Source organism: Squalius cephalus (assembly GCF_949319135.1).
Source record: "Squalius cephalus genome assembly, chromosome: 4".
NCBI lineage: Eukaryota > Metazoa > Chordata > Actinopteri > Cypriniformes > Leuciscidae > Squalius > Squalius cephalus.
The window spans coordinates 40,079,865-40,096,326 of NC_137125.1; the positions used below are offsets into that span (position 1 = coordinate 40,079,865).

The 16,462-nt window shown below is 34.8% G+C and overlaps 2 long non-coding RNA genes across 2 annotated transcripts; one reads left to right on the forward strand and one right to left on the reverse strand.

Annotated features, from left to right (window-relative positions):
• Positions 1-3,681: 3,681 nt before the first annotated feature.
• LOC307157746 lies at positions 3,682-4,426 on the reverse strand. Its single transcript, XR_013821058.1, has 4 exons — positions 4,354-4,426; positions 4,065-4,146; positions 3,899-3,953; positions 3,682-3,750 (listed from the first exon to the last, which is right to left on the reverse strand). It is a non-coding gene; the product is annotated as an uncharacterized lncRNA (long non-coding RNA).
• Positions 4,427-8,908: 4,482 nt separating this feature from the next.
• Positions 8,909-15,439, forward strand: LOC307156608. The gene is made up of 4 exons (XR_013820747.1): positions 8,909-9,247; positions 14,102-14,272; positions 14,718-14,879; positions 15,315-15,439. It is a non-coding gene; the product is annotated as an uncharacterized lncRNA (long non-coding RNA).
• Positions 15,440-16,462: the final 1,023 nt, after the last annotated feature.

A 16,462-nucleotide genomic window follows, 5' to 3' on the forward strand; every position in this document is an offset into this window, starting at 1 on the left:
TTCAGGGAGCAGAGCAAAGTGCCCGTACAAAATCAGTTTTTGTGTGTGTTTTTAGTAATTGTTGGTTTCTTGGTAAAGAAAACACATTTTTACTCCAATTAATCAAAATGGATTTATCACGTTTTGGAACCAAACTATAATATTCAGAAGTAAACAGTGTAGCTGACAGATTGTCAGAATGTTTATTTTTAAACCACAAACTTCTTGGGGATTCTTTGACCGATACAACTCTCTAGTGTCAGAATGTTTATTTTTAAACCACAACCTTTTAAAAATGATATATTTAACGATATCTTTAGCATTTCTCATCCAAACAACGTCAAACTTGGCACTGCACTTACTCGTGACCGTAGCGAGACACCTGTCAAGTTTGAAATCCATCGGACTAACGGTTCGAGAGATATGTGGTTAACAGACAGACAGACACACACACAGACAGACAGACGTTTCTGTAATTTATAGAGAGATTTTAGAGCACAATTATTTTCAATTATGTATTTGTATACATTTTCAGGAATGATTTAGTTGTTTAATTATTTAAATTTAACTGATTATTGTCCTAACCAACTCCTAACCCTAAACACAACTGCAACCCTGCAGCCCTATATTCTGGTTTTAAATTAAGTTTTGCTAGAAAGAAAGAACTTATTTTTCAACTCGGAAGCAAGTTATTTTATGTGTACAGTGTACAGTGTGTACGAAACTTCCCTTTCCGAAACTTCCGAAGTCCGGCGTGATAATTCTCATCTGGCGTGTAATCGAACTGTTTGAACACCTGAGGATAAATGCATAGATGCCTCATTCGCTGTTGTTTTTATGGCCCTCTATGTGCCGTCCGCCATATTGGAACAGTCAAAGCTGGTCCGTGAACATTCGAGAGTAAGTTCTTTGCTAAACCTCACAATGAAGGTGTCAGCTAACACTAACATTAAAAAATTACCATTAGTAAAATTAAAACATTAAAAAGTACCATAGAAAATGATTGTAATATTGAGTTAATACATAAAAGAAACACAAACCAACACATTCTCACCTGTGAAGGGTTATCCCATTTCTTCTTGAATTTAAATCTCGGCGGTTTTACAACCAGAAGCTGTTACATCAGTTTATTTTTATATACAAAGGTTGGTTTTACACGATCAATCTGTTTTGCAGTTCCTGACTGTTGTTTCCACTTGCAAATTTCTGTTCACAGGCCTGCAATACTTTTGGCCGTATTTGTGCGGAAAAAACATGGCAAAAGTGTAAGCACGAAAAAATGAAAGTCAGAAGAATACAGATCATATTTATTTTGCGTTAGCATGAAGCTGCAGCTTCACAATACATGAATTACACTTACGAATAACAGTAAAATGCTGCAAATAATTTTTTCTTGCACTTGAAAGGCGATTTACACCTTTACAAATCTTCTCTTGTGCATGCAAATTGAATTTACGCTTGCAATTTTATGTACACTTTCACAAATCTTACCCTGTGATTCTTTATGGCATCATATTACCTTCATAGTTCTCTCTTCTGGTAGTGGATCAGACACCTGCGAGATCAAAGGCTGATATCGCCTCATCCAGGGTATTGCTAATAAACTGGATGTACTCATTTCTGTTGCTTTTAAATAAATATTATGAACAAGACACCAAAAGTAGGCCTACTTGTTATAAATTCCCATAGAGAGATAGCACAGTCAGACAGATTAGGAATATTCACACATAATTTATACACATAAAAACATGATATCAAAGTTTTAAAATCAAACATTTTAAAAGAGTACAAGAGTAAAAACAAGCCGCACTGTATGATATTGATGGCATCACCACAGCTCTTTTCTGACTTGTCAAACGGACAATGTTAAAACTGACCCTGTGTTACATATACATTTATGTACCCCCATATACATTTTAGGAAGCTCCAACTTTTTGTTGTGACCTTAAAAGTGTGTATTCTTTATGCAGAACCTGGTCAGAGATCAAATACATTATCACCCTATTAAATTTGCAAAGATAAGTAAACATTAACTATCTTTGAGAACAAAGCCAATGCTGTTATAACCATAATGAAAAACAGGTGTCAACAGAAAGGTGCAGTTTTATTGTATTACATGTGTGAGTTCAGATAGCAGTGGGTTACATGGAAGTAATGAAACTACAGTATGAGATCTATGCCGATAACACTCACATCATTGTGGTCTGTAATGTTATAGGTGGAGGTTGATGGTGTCAGTGCAGAACAGGAAAGAGTTTAGTCATTACTGGTGCTGACTAAAAAGAAAATTTCATAATTTACATTTTTTCAGAACTTTTTATTTTGGAAATCATATCCCGGGTAAATCTGAGACTGTAAAACTTTTCAAAAAAAAATTGCATTTACAAATTGAAGCTTTACAATTATGCAAGGTTTTTTTTTTAAAAAAAATGTATGGTTTTTATCTTGCATAGCCCCTATATGAATGCCCTCTGATATAAATTCTGAATATAAGAATGTTTATGTTGATGAGACTTTCTTGTTCATAAAGACTATTCACGTGAATATGACTACAATAGCAAGAATAAACTTTTGATTTACATCATCTATTATAAAAATGCTTCATTGTTGCAGAATGTTACAGCATTCAAAACACACAAATGCAAAAACAAAACAAAAATAGACAGAATATTTTAAACAAATTTGAAAGGATCTATCATTAAACAACAAAAAAATTATGTGTGGATAATTTAGCAGAATATATTTGGAAATACACTACACTACACATACAGAGTCTTTGGACAGTATATGTGTATGGTGTGTAATGATTGAATTAGGTAACAAAATAATAAACAAAGTGACATTCATTTTAAAATAGCAGATGATAATATAAATTATATTGGCATGAACCGAAAGAGGAGACAAAAGCATTGTGATACTTTGTGGTTGATGTTAGTGGAACATGTCCATTATGGGGTTTTTCTGATAGGACACCTGTGTGAACTCGAGGAGAAATGATGTCATATATTCAAAAAATAATCACTATAAATGGCAAAATTTATATATATTGTTATTTAATACAATGACAATCATATTATATTTAAGTCTGGCTTAAGTTTCCAAATACTTCTAAGAAATTATAGTCTGCCTGGACCCAGATTCCTATCCCAAATACATGTTAGAAAGAGCTCATGCCCAAAATGGCTTGATTATCATAGAGACCGTTTGCTCAGGTCTCATTAATATATTGGAATAGTACCACTGGAATGGTATTTAATCAGTTATAGTGTGGGAGTGGCAGCAGGACATCAAGAACCATCCTGTGACAAAGAGTTTGTGACCGTGATTACCAATCGTAAAGACAGATGTATTTCTGAGTATAATCCTTTCACCCGACCCCTTTGGAAATCCCACTTGTACCAACATCAGTGATGTGGGAATGGAAGGTTATTACTTCAATTGTTGTCCTTAATTTACATTTAAAATGAAACCTTGTTTACATGATGAAAGGGAAGACTAGTGTAGAAACAGTATAAAAGGTTAGAGCCTGTATTGTTCAGGCTTCATTCCGACTCCGTTGAACCCAAAATGCTGCATGTACTTTGTCACTGCTATGCTGCAATAAACTTCTTTATCAAGATCTTCAACGTTCTCATGCCATTGTATGTGCAAATGTTGATATCTAAAGCTAGTGAGCTAAAATCCCTAGGAAGATCCCAGTTTGGCGGCTCCAGCAGATGACATGACATTATTGACATAAAAAGGCTCTCCACCATTGTCCAGTGAAACAGCCTAATGGATGAACAATGAATGATCAGTGGAAAGCTTGTAACAAGAAACTGGTGGAGAGAGTAACTGTATGTAAAAGTGTTTTGATGTTTATGAGGTTGATATGTACGAGAATTAACAGCATGTGTGTGTTTGATATATTGTAACGTACCCCATCAGTCCGAGCGAGTCCTGTTTTATCTCCCTTCTGTGCCCTGCAGATCCATCTACAGAAATAATCCATAAATAAAAATATATATAACTACTTGTACGTCATTCATCACAACCCTTACTATCAGTCTGATGTCACTCCACACAACCACATGGTCTATACTCACTTGTAAAGCAGCATAGTAACACATAATATCACCATAACTGCCCCAACAACACCACCAATCAGGAAGGAGTAAATGTTGAACCCTATTAACACAACAAAAGACAGTTAATGAAAACTCTTAATTCCAGAGAACAACTGTTCTGATATCAAGCAAATAACCAAACACTTCTGAATAACCACTTCAATAACTATTGAATCATTAAATAAAATGCAATGAAATAGCTAGGTGATCCATTGCCATATCAACAATCGAAATAGATTATTTGGATAGCTAATTTATATTTATTTACATGAAGCCTCTTGAGAGAAGAGATTCAGTTGAAGCAGTTTTCTTGCAGTGCCATGAGTGTTGCTGCCGACACAGAGACTGCAGAGTGGACGTGTGTGAGAGTGACTGATGTGATGGAGCTCCTCAAGCCTGTGCTGTTCAATCGCTCTTCACTGATGAACTTGTTTGAAGAGTTACTGACAGGACGTCCAGACAGATGCCACTCCAGTTTAGGAGAGGGATTCCCATCAACCTCACAGAAATAAGTTAAAGGAAAGTGGAGATTTGAGGAGCATCTAATAGAGAGAAAGATCAAGAAAAGTCTGAGCAGGAAAACTGGAACCTTTTCTTAGTAACTTTCTATAGCAGTTCACATACAATCACTGATTGCTTTTGAATTAATGCCATATATGCTTGCATGAAATGCTATGTTGTGCAAACGGCAACTCAGAATGATGTTGCATTTTGTGTGTCATTGAAACAAGATGAGATGAGAATTTGTGAAATTATGCTTTACATTCATTAGCACTTTAGTTGAAGCATATTAAATGCTAGTCGGTGTGACCTTTTATCTTACACCTTTAACCTTTAACTTAAATGAATGTAAAGCAAATCAGCAAGTAAAACAGACATTCAAATAGTCCTTCCAAACTCACTTGATTTTCCCCCATGTAACAGAAAAAGAAGCAGAATGTCCAGGCTGCACTTTTCCAGATAAAAGTGAATAGGAACTGGGGCTGCTAAGCTCCAATAAGGAAAAAAATAAGGACTTGTATACTCTATTTAAAGTCTTATAACTTTGCGTTATTCATTGACTTCTGGATAAGTGCAAATAAATAACGATTCACGAACATAAAAAAAAAATTGTAACAAAGAAACAAACACCTCAAATGTGACCATATATCTAATGTGAATTTTTTGCCCCAGTTCACTGCTAATGTATGAAAAAAACAGCCAGGACATTCTGCTAAATAACTTTTTTGTGTTCCATAGAAAGTTAATGATGGAATACACAATACAATTTAAAATAATATAATTACCAAGTCAAAACTGATACAAAGCATCACTTACACTAAACATGTAATGTGATGTTGTCCTGTGCTGTTTTGTTCTTGTCCTGTAGCTGGTAGGTTATAGTGCAGGTGAAAGTGACTCTGTGGTGATGGCGAGTAGCAGTGAAGTTCAGATCAGAGATGAGGAGCTCCTGTTGTCTGCTGCTCTCACTGAGGGGGATTCTGGGAGTGAAGCTCCATGTGAGAGTTGGTGGAGGAGAGGAGCAGAGAGTCTCAGCAGAGCAGCGCAGACTAACAGAGCTCCCCTCCAACACCTCCTGATCCTGATCCTCATTCAGCTTCACTGTGGGTTTGGGGGGAGACTCTGAAATACACACGAATACAAGATTAAGTACACTGACAATAATGGCATGACAAATACATTTAAAATATTAATTTTTAACACATTCATTTAAATAAAAAGGACTCAAATCACTCACCAAAGACATTTACAGTGAAGGTGTTTAGTTTGTAGCTGTATTTCAGATCACCACTCTCAATCCTGAAGTGATATTTACCATTATGATTTGAACTAACATTATAAAAGATAGTAGTGCAGTTCTTCTCATGTAGTTTTCCAGTTGCCCCTTTAAAGTGATTAGAACTGTGAACTCTAGAGTTAAACACATTATTTCCATCTTTGAACCAAACTCCTATAGCAGCACTCTCAGTGAAGTCTTTGTCATATTTATCCCCAATCTCAAATGTACACTTTATGATCACACAGGATCCACTGAGAGCTTCAATCTTCTCTGGCAGACTGATGCTGAAATCTCTACAGCAAACACCTAATAACACACAACACAAACTGTTAAAGCACACAAAGAAATGTACAAGCGCATTTCTAGCCATAAACACAAACTCTTTATTGACTAGGCTTCAGTTTACAAATAGACCTAATTTACATTTCAGTTTTCAGAGGAGAAAATCAAGTGTGGATTGATGACGATAGATGCTTTAGTACTGACTCAAACAACATCATAATAATAACATGGCAAAAAGGCAGAATACTTGATTTAAAATAAAATGTAACATATTTAATGTTCAACTTTCTTTATCTTTACATCTATGAATTTGGTTTGCTTTTATTAAAATAAGGTAATCAGACTCTTACTTTGCAACATACAAAAACAGACCTCTATTAAACAGGGGTGTAAATGTACTTGTAGTGAGAAACTGTACTAAAGTTAAAGTACAGATACTGTATACGTTTTTATTTACTCAATTAAAAGTCTAAGTAACTAGGCAAAAAAATAAAAATATTAATAATTGAGTGAAAGTAAAAAAAAGTGTCCAAGTTTATTAAACTACAAGAAAGAAGTATACTTTTCTTAGATTTTCAATTGACTTTTGAAAACAATTAAGAGACAGTATAGAGATTTTATAATGTTTTATATTTTTGATGCAAATAATTCATTGGCTGTTTAAATAAAAACTAAAACTTATGTAAGCATGATTGATTGGCTTGTTAGTGACATTAAAATAAAGAATAACACATTTTATTTTTAAATTATTGTGGAAAGATTTAAGTCATGATGACTGACATAGTGTACTTTGTACTTTTAAGTCTACATGAAACTGTTATGGAGTAATAAGTGTTGCATATTTCTAGTAAATGCAATTGAGTAATCGCAAGTATTCGGTCTAAACAGAACCGCTATAAATAATCATATACAGTAGCGCTCCACAAATACTTTTCAACTATGCAATTAAACCATTTAGACCTATACACAACATATTTAAATACACTGATCATATAAAAAACACATTCATCATGATAAATATTTTAGTGGTTCACTTCATCTAACAATTGTCTCATTAAAGACATTGGTGAAGGTGAAGACAGGGCCGGAGTGGGGGAACTTTTCAGCCCGGGAGTTTCAGGCCCAAGACCGGCCCACTTTTTCCATGGTGGAATTCCAAATGACCACTTTTTCCAAACTGGATAAATGAAGCAACAGTTCAGCTCTTACTATTGTGTAGTTTTTATTAAAACCATAGTTCAACAAATAATGTAAAGGTTAAATAATAATTCACTTAAGCTGAGAAGTTAACAAAAAATATTCCACTATTCCACAAGGATAGGTTGATAAATTAACAAAAGCAGAAAGAAAAAAAGAAAAAAAAGAAAGAAAGCATTTGAAATGTATCCCACTATTCCACAAAGAGGCATATTGAACTAATGTTTACAGATTTATTTGTATTCAAAAATATTCAAAAATAATGCTTTTTTAATCAAAAACGGTGATACCTACTCTCAGATAAATGTAGATAGAAATATAAAACCAGTCCTAATTAAAAGAAAACAAGTTGACAAAAAGATTGAATCCAATATTCCAATCCAATATCAACAGTGCAATTTTTTTCATATCATGAGTTTTGTTATCATCAATATTAAATTGCATAATATTTGCAAAGTCTATGAATCGACATGTATTGGGTGATACAAAAAGGCTATTATTTTAATTCAATTTTATATTTTGCTTGTGAATAGGTTGACACCGCTACAACAGCCGATTAGCCGAATAATTACGTTGCTAATGCTAATCATTACTAGACCTATCTCTCTTTACCTGTTGCCAATTGTGTTTGTCCTCTTGAAAATAAATCTGTAAGCTTGGCACATTTGGCAGCATCCTCCTCCAATGCCTTTCTTTTTATCAACCTAGCTTTTTCAGCCCCTCCTGGCCTCTTCCTCCCATCCATCATCCCTGACGCATAGCCTACCGCGTTTGAGCATTTGATTTATCATTTGCGATGTGCGTTTGAGCATTTGATTTGCCATTTTCGATGTGCATTTGAGCATTTGATTTATGATTTGAGCATTGACTTATAGATTTAATTATGACAGGTTTATACTGGGTTGATAATGAAAATTAAAAATCAAATCCGAATGAGGAAATGAAATTGCATTTGAGCATTTGATTTATAATTTGTGCAGCCATTTTGAGAGTTTGATTTATTATTTAATATTTTGACCATTTGATTTATCATATGAACAGTTGTTTTGAGACTTTGATTTATTATTTGATCTTTTTAAGCATTTTAATTTTAATTATGTTAGGAAAACACTTCCATTGTTAGCGACGCGTTTTATGAATTCTGCCAATATTTACACTTGAACCGATCGCTAGTATGGGCCTGCATCATGCTATGATTCGAATTTTAGTTGCTATAGTGACGCGTCTTATGAATTCTGCAATCTGCATGTATCGATCTGCACTCCCCGAGCTCTCTGTCTGTTGAGAGACGAGGCGAAGTAACAGACTTTTGCAGAGAATTTCTGTGCGATACTTGAGACTTTTAAGCTGTTTTCTGGATTTCTGAGAGGAGACTTTTATTCTAGAAGGACATCGGAGGATATATCCTTTTTATAGAGTTACATTTTTGAAAGCGCCATACAATTTCTGTCATATAATTTTTGATATTTTTTTTCAGGGGAGTATTTCCGAGGAGATTTTTCTTTTGTATTGTATTTTGTTGTATTTTGTATTGATTTTATTGTAGTTTGGAGGAGGAGGAGGTCGATGGCTCGCAAGCACATGATGGGTGAAAGAGGAAGTGAGTGCTTTAATTTTTCATTTGCTATGTTTTGTGGTGTGATGTTGTACAATGACTGACTGATCCAATTTATTTGATTCATTCGTTGCATGTGAAATAAACTTGAATTGAATTTGAGTAACTTAACTTAAGTAAAAATCTGTAATTGACCACAGACATTGATTATTATTATTAAACTATGTGATATGTGAAATATTCCATCCTAAGAGCACTCCAGATCCAGGAGAGCTGCGGCTGGTCAGGAGGTTTGGAGACCCGTTTCGGATGACCGAGATCAGGATCCGCTGCCCAGAGATGGACAAAGTAAGTTAACGTTACACAATTTCCTTACTTGAGTGAAAGTAAGTTACAGATACTACTGGTCAAATATTACTCAGTTACAAGTAAAAGTTGAAAAGACTGATTTTTACTTGAGTAAAAGTACAGAAGTAACGTTACGCACTGAAGCGTTTTTTTATTTTTTATTTAATGATTTAATGTTATACCTTGACAAACTATACATCTCTCTATAAATTACAGAAACGTCTGTCTGTCTGTGTGTGTGTGTGTGTGTGTGTCTGTCTGTCTGTCTGTCTGTGTGTCTGTTAACCACATATCTCTCGAACCGTTAGTCCGATGGATTTCAAACTTGACAGGTGTCTCGCTACGGTCACGAGTAAGTGCAGTGCCAAGTTTGACGTTGTTTGGATGAGAAATGCTAAAGATATCGTTAAATATATCATTTTTATAAGGTTGTGGTTTAAAAATAAACATTCTGACACTAGAGAGTTGTATCGGTCAAAGAAGCCCCAAGAAGGTTGTGGTTTAAAAATAAACATTCTGACAATCTGTCAGCTACACTGTTTACTTCTGAATATTATAGTTTGGTTCCAAAACGTGATAAATCCATTTTGATTAATTGGAGTAAAAATGTGTTTTCTTTACCAAGAAACCAACAATTACTAAAAACACACACAAAAACTGATTTTGCACGGGCACTTTGCACTGCTCCCTGAATCAACACGCTTATTCATTTGTGGATGTTGGATGTTAACTGAATCTATATGTCAGCTATGCTGTTTCTGAATATTATATTTCATTCTGGTGCGCTTAATGTTATTGCTACTGTGTAATAGTAGCCTATGCTATTCACCAACTAAACATATCCTATTCAATGCGTTCACAGTCTCTTTCACGGGCATCATTTGTTGATTTCAAACTTGACAGGTGTCTCGCTACGGTCACGAGTAAGTGCAGTGCCAAGTTTGACGTTGTTTGGATGAGAAATGATAAAGATATCGTTAAATATATCATTTTTATAAGGTTGTGGTTTAAAAATAAACATTCTGACACTAGAGAGTTGTATCGGTCAAAGAAGCCCCAAGAAGGTTGTGGTTTAAAAATAAACATTCTGACAATCTGTCAGCTACACTGTTTACTTCTGAATATTATAGTTTGGATCCAAAACTTGATAAATCCATTTTGATTAATTTGAGTAAAAATGTGTTTTCTTTACCAAGAAACCAACAATTACTAAAAACACACACAAAAACTGATTTTGCACGGGCATTTTGCACTGCTCCCTGAATCGACACGCTTATTCATTTGTGGATGTTAACTGAATCTGTAAGTCAGCTATGCTGTTTACTTCTGAATATTATATTTCATTCTGGTGCGCTTAACGTTATCGCTACTGTGTAATAGTAGCCTATGCTATTCACCAACTAAACATATCCTATTCAATGCGTTTACAGTCTCTTTCACGGGCATCATTTGTAGTGGCCTATACACAAACTGTTTACTCAAGCGCAGCGTTTTCTCAGAGTTCACTGTGTGCTTTCTACCATGCACAAAAAAAAAATGTCACTGAACTTTTGCTGTGTAATTGTAACAATGAGCACTCAAACACACCAAACCAACAATTACTAAAAACACACACAAAAACTGATTTTGCACGGGCATTTTTTGCACTAGTCATTAAAAAGATATAAGACCCAAGTTTGAGTATTTGACAACTATTGTATTCTGAGAAACTTATAGTGGCAGTTATGTCTTAATTTGTTTCAGGAGTTATGAAATGAAAAAAATGCGTCGATACCTTTAATATGAATTATTCGCGTCATCCTCTCCCATTCAGAAAAAAACTGTGCTGTTGTCATGACAGCGCTTGACAAAACAACGTCCCTCAGGGCTTTTAGCTCAAAAGAAATTGCAGATTTGGAGAAATATTGATAGATTCTCATAGGTTTACATAAGATTTCTATAGACAGGAATAATATTTATTGAATTTATACCAAGCGGCAACCTCCCCTTCTCTTTCTTGAAACCAACACGGAAGTGAGTTAAACTGCAATTCATTAACTGGCCGCTTGGGCTGGCTGCAGAAGTGAGTCAAATCTGTATCTCCCCCATGTTAAAATTACCAACTTTACAGCAGAAAATAAAATGTTTACAGCTTGGATCTCTATGTGGCTTTGGTCTATACAGCTAATTTTGCCCTTCATAACAACTGTGAGGGGGTGAATTTTTTTATAACTCATCCGTTTAGTTGATTAATATTTACATATCTGCATTTAAGGGTGTGGCCACTTGAGTGACAGGTGGGTTGTCGCTGATGTCAATGCTAGCCGTTTCCGTTTGTCTGCTGTTATTACTAGCCGTCACTTCACCTCAGCAAATGTTGCTGCTGAACTTGCTTTCGCTGCAGTGTTTGTGCTTTTTTTTCGGGATTATTTCATACAATTTAATACACCCATTACTTTGGTACAAAGCCCACAGCCTTGGATTCCGTCGTTGTCGTCGAGTATCGTTCGAGAGAACAATCAGCGCTGTATTTCAGTTGTTTTCCTCTGTGAACATGCACTAATGGATGTCTGACAATTTCGTTGCTTTTTGGAGTTTTCAAATTTAACCCTCAGGGCTTCTTCATAAAACGGACGAAGCCTTAAAATTTAGCTTTATTTTTTCCCAGGATAACCAATCAAATATATTTTTGTTCTATAATATTTTCTGATTATTATTTATAATTTTTTGAGTTTTTTATGATACTTTGCATTAATTATGTAATTTTTATGAGCTATTTTTTCCAATAGAATTAATATATAATTTTTTTTATTTTATTTTTATGCAACATTTCACATCAAAATAGAGTGCAGGCCTAAAAAAAAAAAAAATTCAAGTGAGAAGAGCGCCATCTAGTGGCTTCAAAATATATTAATATATGTCATGTCCTATAGCTTTTTTATTAATTTTGATTTCTCTGATCTATTATGTGCATTTTAAGGTGTTTTGAAGGCCAAAAAAAAACAAAGGATAACAAGAGCTTTAAAAACAATGGGCAGTCTGTCAGTGTAAACAGGTCAACTGATAGGATGAATTTATGAATATTTTTCTTAGACGCATTCATTTACTGAAAGCTACTAGGAAATCTAGGTAATAAACTTTATTAAATTAATTCACAATATGTAGGCTACACATTCAGCATTGATCTTATGCCTAATACAGGGCTGTAGACAAGGCTTTATCATCAAAGACGTCCTAAATTTGAGGTTGTTATGAGGTTCAAATTTTTTTCTGATATGCATTTTAAGACGTTTGAAGGCCTAAAAAAGGATAAGAAATAGCTTTAAAACCATGTCAGTGGGCAGTAGATTAGTTTTCAATACCTGCTCTCTCCTCATCTCCATCTCCATCACCCTTTCTTTTTCTCTCAGTCTCCTCATCTTGCTCTGTCTCTTGACCGTAAACTGAAGCGTCGAGTCGTGAAGATTACAGAATCTGATTAACAAACCTGAAGCGAACACAAATTTGTGTAGCCTACACTTTATCACACATTTATAGGGGGGATAGGCGGGTGTTTTTGACAATTGAAAGCCACCAAATGACGAATATGAATAAACGAATACGACAGTTTCGGACTCGGTCAGTGTGCACGGACCTTACTGCTAAACTTTTGAGGCTCGCGCAGCCTCTCGAGGAGAAATCAATCAAATGAGCGCCGAGTCTATGAGGGTAACACACACAAACTCAATTAACATACTGCGGTTAAATTTCTAAATGGGGTGTTTTATTATTTATAACATTTGATACAGTTCAGCAACATCACACGACCGATCACTTAAAGGTATAGTGGAGGATTTTTTACTTCCCGGGTGGATCACCTATACTATTGGTCCTCCTAATTGTCAATCATTCTGTTAAATCAATCAAACTTATTCAAAAAGTGGAGAGGGAGGGTCTTATCTAATATTCGGAAATATCCTCCACTATACCTTTAATTAACCATCACGAATGAAAATGTGACACTGATTTCATATGACAGTTCAATAAACAAGTAAGTTAATATTAAGTCACTTACATTTTAGAAGAAATATTGACTGTTTTGGTTTATTTTAGCAGTGAAAATAGTTCCCGATGAATCCAAACAAAGACCACAACATAGCGCGTCTCACAGCAACACTCAATCGTGTTTTGAATGATTCAGTTTTTGAACGAATCGGTTGAGTCAAAGATTCAATTGACCCATTCACAAACATCTGTCTCATTTTTGATGAATCGGCCGTTTGAATGAATCGTTTGCATGAACGACTCATTGACTCGCTTAATAAAACTTGCGCGCTCACTAATGACAAACCAATCAAATTCGTTGATTTTTTTTTTTTAAATCACTTCAAACACATTTAAATTTTTATTCAGGAGTTATGTATATACAAAACGATAACTTTTGATGACAGTAGTTTATTGATAATTTTTTTTTTTTATTAATAAAAAAAAAAAAAAATTCCCCATCCTGTGGTGGCCCCACCGGTTGAGAACCACTGGTTGAGAACCACTGGTTTAGCCCATTTGAGAGGCGGACAAAATCAGAATTTAAAATGGACTGAATAAACTCTCTACGAACTTGACGAGCGATGCCGCGCTGACGGACCATAGACTATAAAAAAGAGTGACTGACATGTATGCACATAAATCACTGTCACACACACTCTCAGAGTAATATTAAGAGTAAAATTAAATACATTTCTAATAACTTTACAAAACTTTGAAGCTATTTATAACTATTTTTTTCATTATGCCAATAATTAATTCTACATTTACAATAAACTGCCAGCTGTCAGCTTCCAAATGAGATCATACTTGGTCTAATAGTTGTTTTCATTAGTTTTTTCTTCATTTCAGAAAAAGCTCCAGAACATGAGCAGAGACCTGGTCTTTGCCTCAGGCTCTGGAATGCTACGAAGGGTGTTTTCTGCTGCTGTTCCAGTAGTGCTGTGAATGTTGTGGAGCCTTTTATTCCTGAACCATCATCATCACCTGCTGCAGATCACTCTGGAGTCAAGCCAAATAATGGTAAATCATTATTTCTCCAACATTAAACAGTATTATCTTGTTTTCCACTCAAAATAAGGATAGTTTTTTACAGAATATTAAAATTATTTCCCCCATTATAATATTATTTTCTCGACCAGCGCTGATTTTTTAAATAAAACAATGCATCTAGCAACAGACACTCTACTGACAACAAGTAACTTTTCAACTACATGTCAACTTGTTCTAACCCTACAAGTCTACTAATACTGTAATGAGAGTTAGTAGACATGTTGGTGCAATGTTACTTATAGACAGCTGAATGTCTGTTGGGAGGAGCATCACAATAAAGAGTTTGCAGAGGGTCTGTTGCACTATTAAGATTTGAATTGTAAAATGTAAGTTAAGTCATTATATCATTGCTTAATTTGAGGTCAGAGATGGGTTGTTTTAATAGTTGTTTTCATTAGTTTTTTCTTCATTTCAGAAAAAGCTCCAGAACGTATGAAGAAACCTGGTCGTTTCCATAAGCTCTTGAAGGGTGTTTTCAGCTGCTGTTCCAGTAGTGCTGTGAATGTTGTGGAGCCTTTTATTCCTGAACCATCATCACCACCTGCTCCAGATCACTCCGGCGTCAAGCCAAATAATGGTAAATCATTATTTCTCCAACATTATTTTAAACAGTATTACTTAAACAAGTATAACTTGTTTTCCACTCAAAATAAGGCTTGTTTTTACAGAACATTAAAATTATTTCCCCCATTATAATATCAATTTCTTAACCAGCGCTGACATTTTTTAAATAAAACAATGGATCTAGGAACAGACACTCTACTGACTATAAGTAACTTTTCAACTACATGTCAACTTATTCTAACCCTTACCAGTCTACTAATACTCTAATGAGAGTTAGTAGACATGCAGGTGCAGTGTTACTTATAGATTTATAGAATGTCTTAAAGGGACCAAAATAAAGTGAAACCAAAGTAACAATTTGATGTGATCGCTAACATTGATAATTAATATTATAAAAAATAAATTAAAACAAAAACAGTTTTTGATGTCTGAAATGTTCCATCCTCAGGCCGCTCCAGATCCTGGAGAATTGTCTCCACAGATTCTTCTCCGGACATCTCGTCATCTTTAGCTTGCTCACTCCCTGAGGTATGCCAGGGTTTGTCTAGGTCTGGCAGCCTCGAAGGGTTTCTGTGTCCTGTCGAGCCAACAGAGACATCAACTGGCCGAACTGCTCACGGTGCAGTGGAGGCTTCTCCACTGAACAAGAGCTCATCAGGTGAGACTGAAATAAGGCTGGGCAGTGCAAAGTCTACAGAGAGAGATTTTGCTATTTCATGCATAACTGAGTCAAGTTTTTAACATGTCCGATTTACTGTTGCTCGACCAGCACTGATATTTTGTAAGTAAAACAAAGGGTCTAGCAAGCTAATAATTGTCTCATATTTTTCTGTTTGTTTTTCAGAGTCCTTTGAGTCTCTCTATGACTTGGAAAAGCTAATTGGATCCGGAGGATTTGGCAGTGTGTTCCTGGGGACACGCAATTTTGATGGCAAAAAGGTAAATCTTACTGAATTGTACAAACATTTTGCTCTTGCATGCATCAAAACAATTTACAGATGGTTTAATACTTAGTTCAAGGCCAGGTGCTTTAATACTGTTACTGTTATTGAAACTGGGTCTTTTTTTTTTTTTGTGCAGGTTGCCATCAAGCGGATACTCAAGATTGACAACGATCGCTTTCTTAATATTGTAAGTTGGCCAAAACCTGAATGTGTATCGAGTTGTTTAAGTGCAGATTACTGTAGTTAATACACCCATAGGAAAAATTAGGTATAAGTGTGATCAACAAATCAGTTGAGTGTCTGTTCCTAGATCCATTGTTTTATTTTAAAAATGTCAGCGCTGGTCAAGAAATTAATATTATAATGGGGGAAATAATTTTAATATTCTGTAAAAACAAGCCTTATTTTTTTAGTGGAAAACAAGATAATAGTGTTTAAAATAATGTTGGAGAAATAATGATTTACCATTATTATATAGCATCAACCGCTATATAAAAGAAGGTGATCTGACTATAACAATAACATTACGATGAACACAAATTTACCAAAATACAAAATACACCAAATAACTTTGAGCTGATAAGGCTCTTTTGAACGCATCTAAAAAGATCAAAGAATAGTACATTTCAAGATGATGTTTTCTTCAGATTTT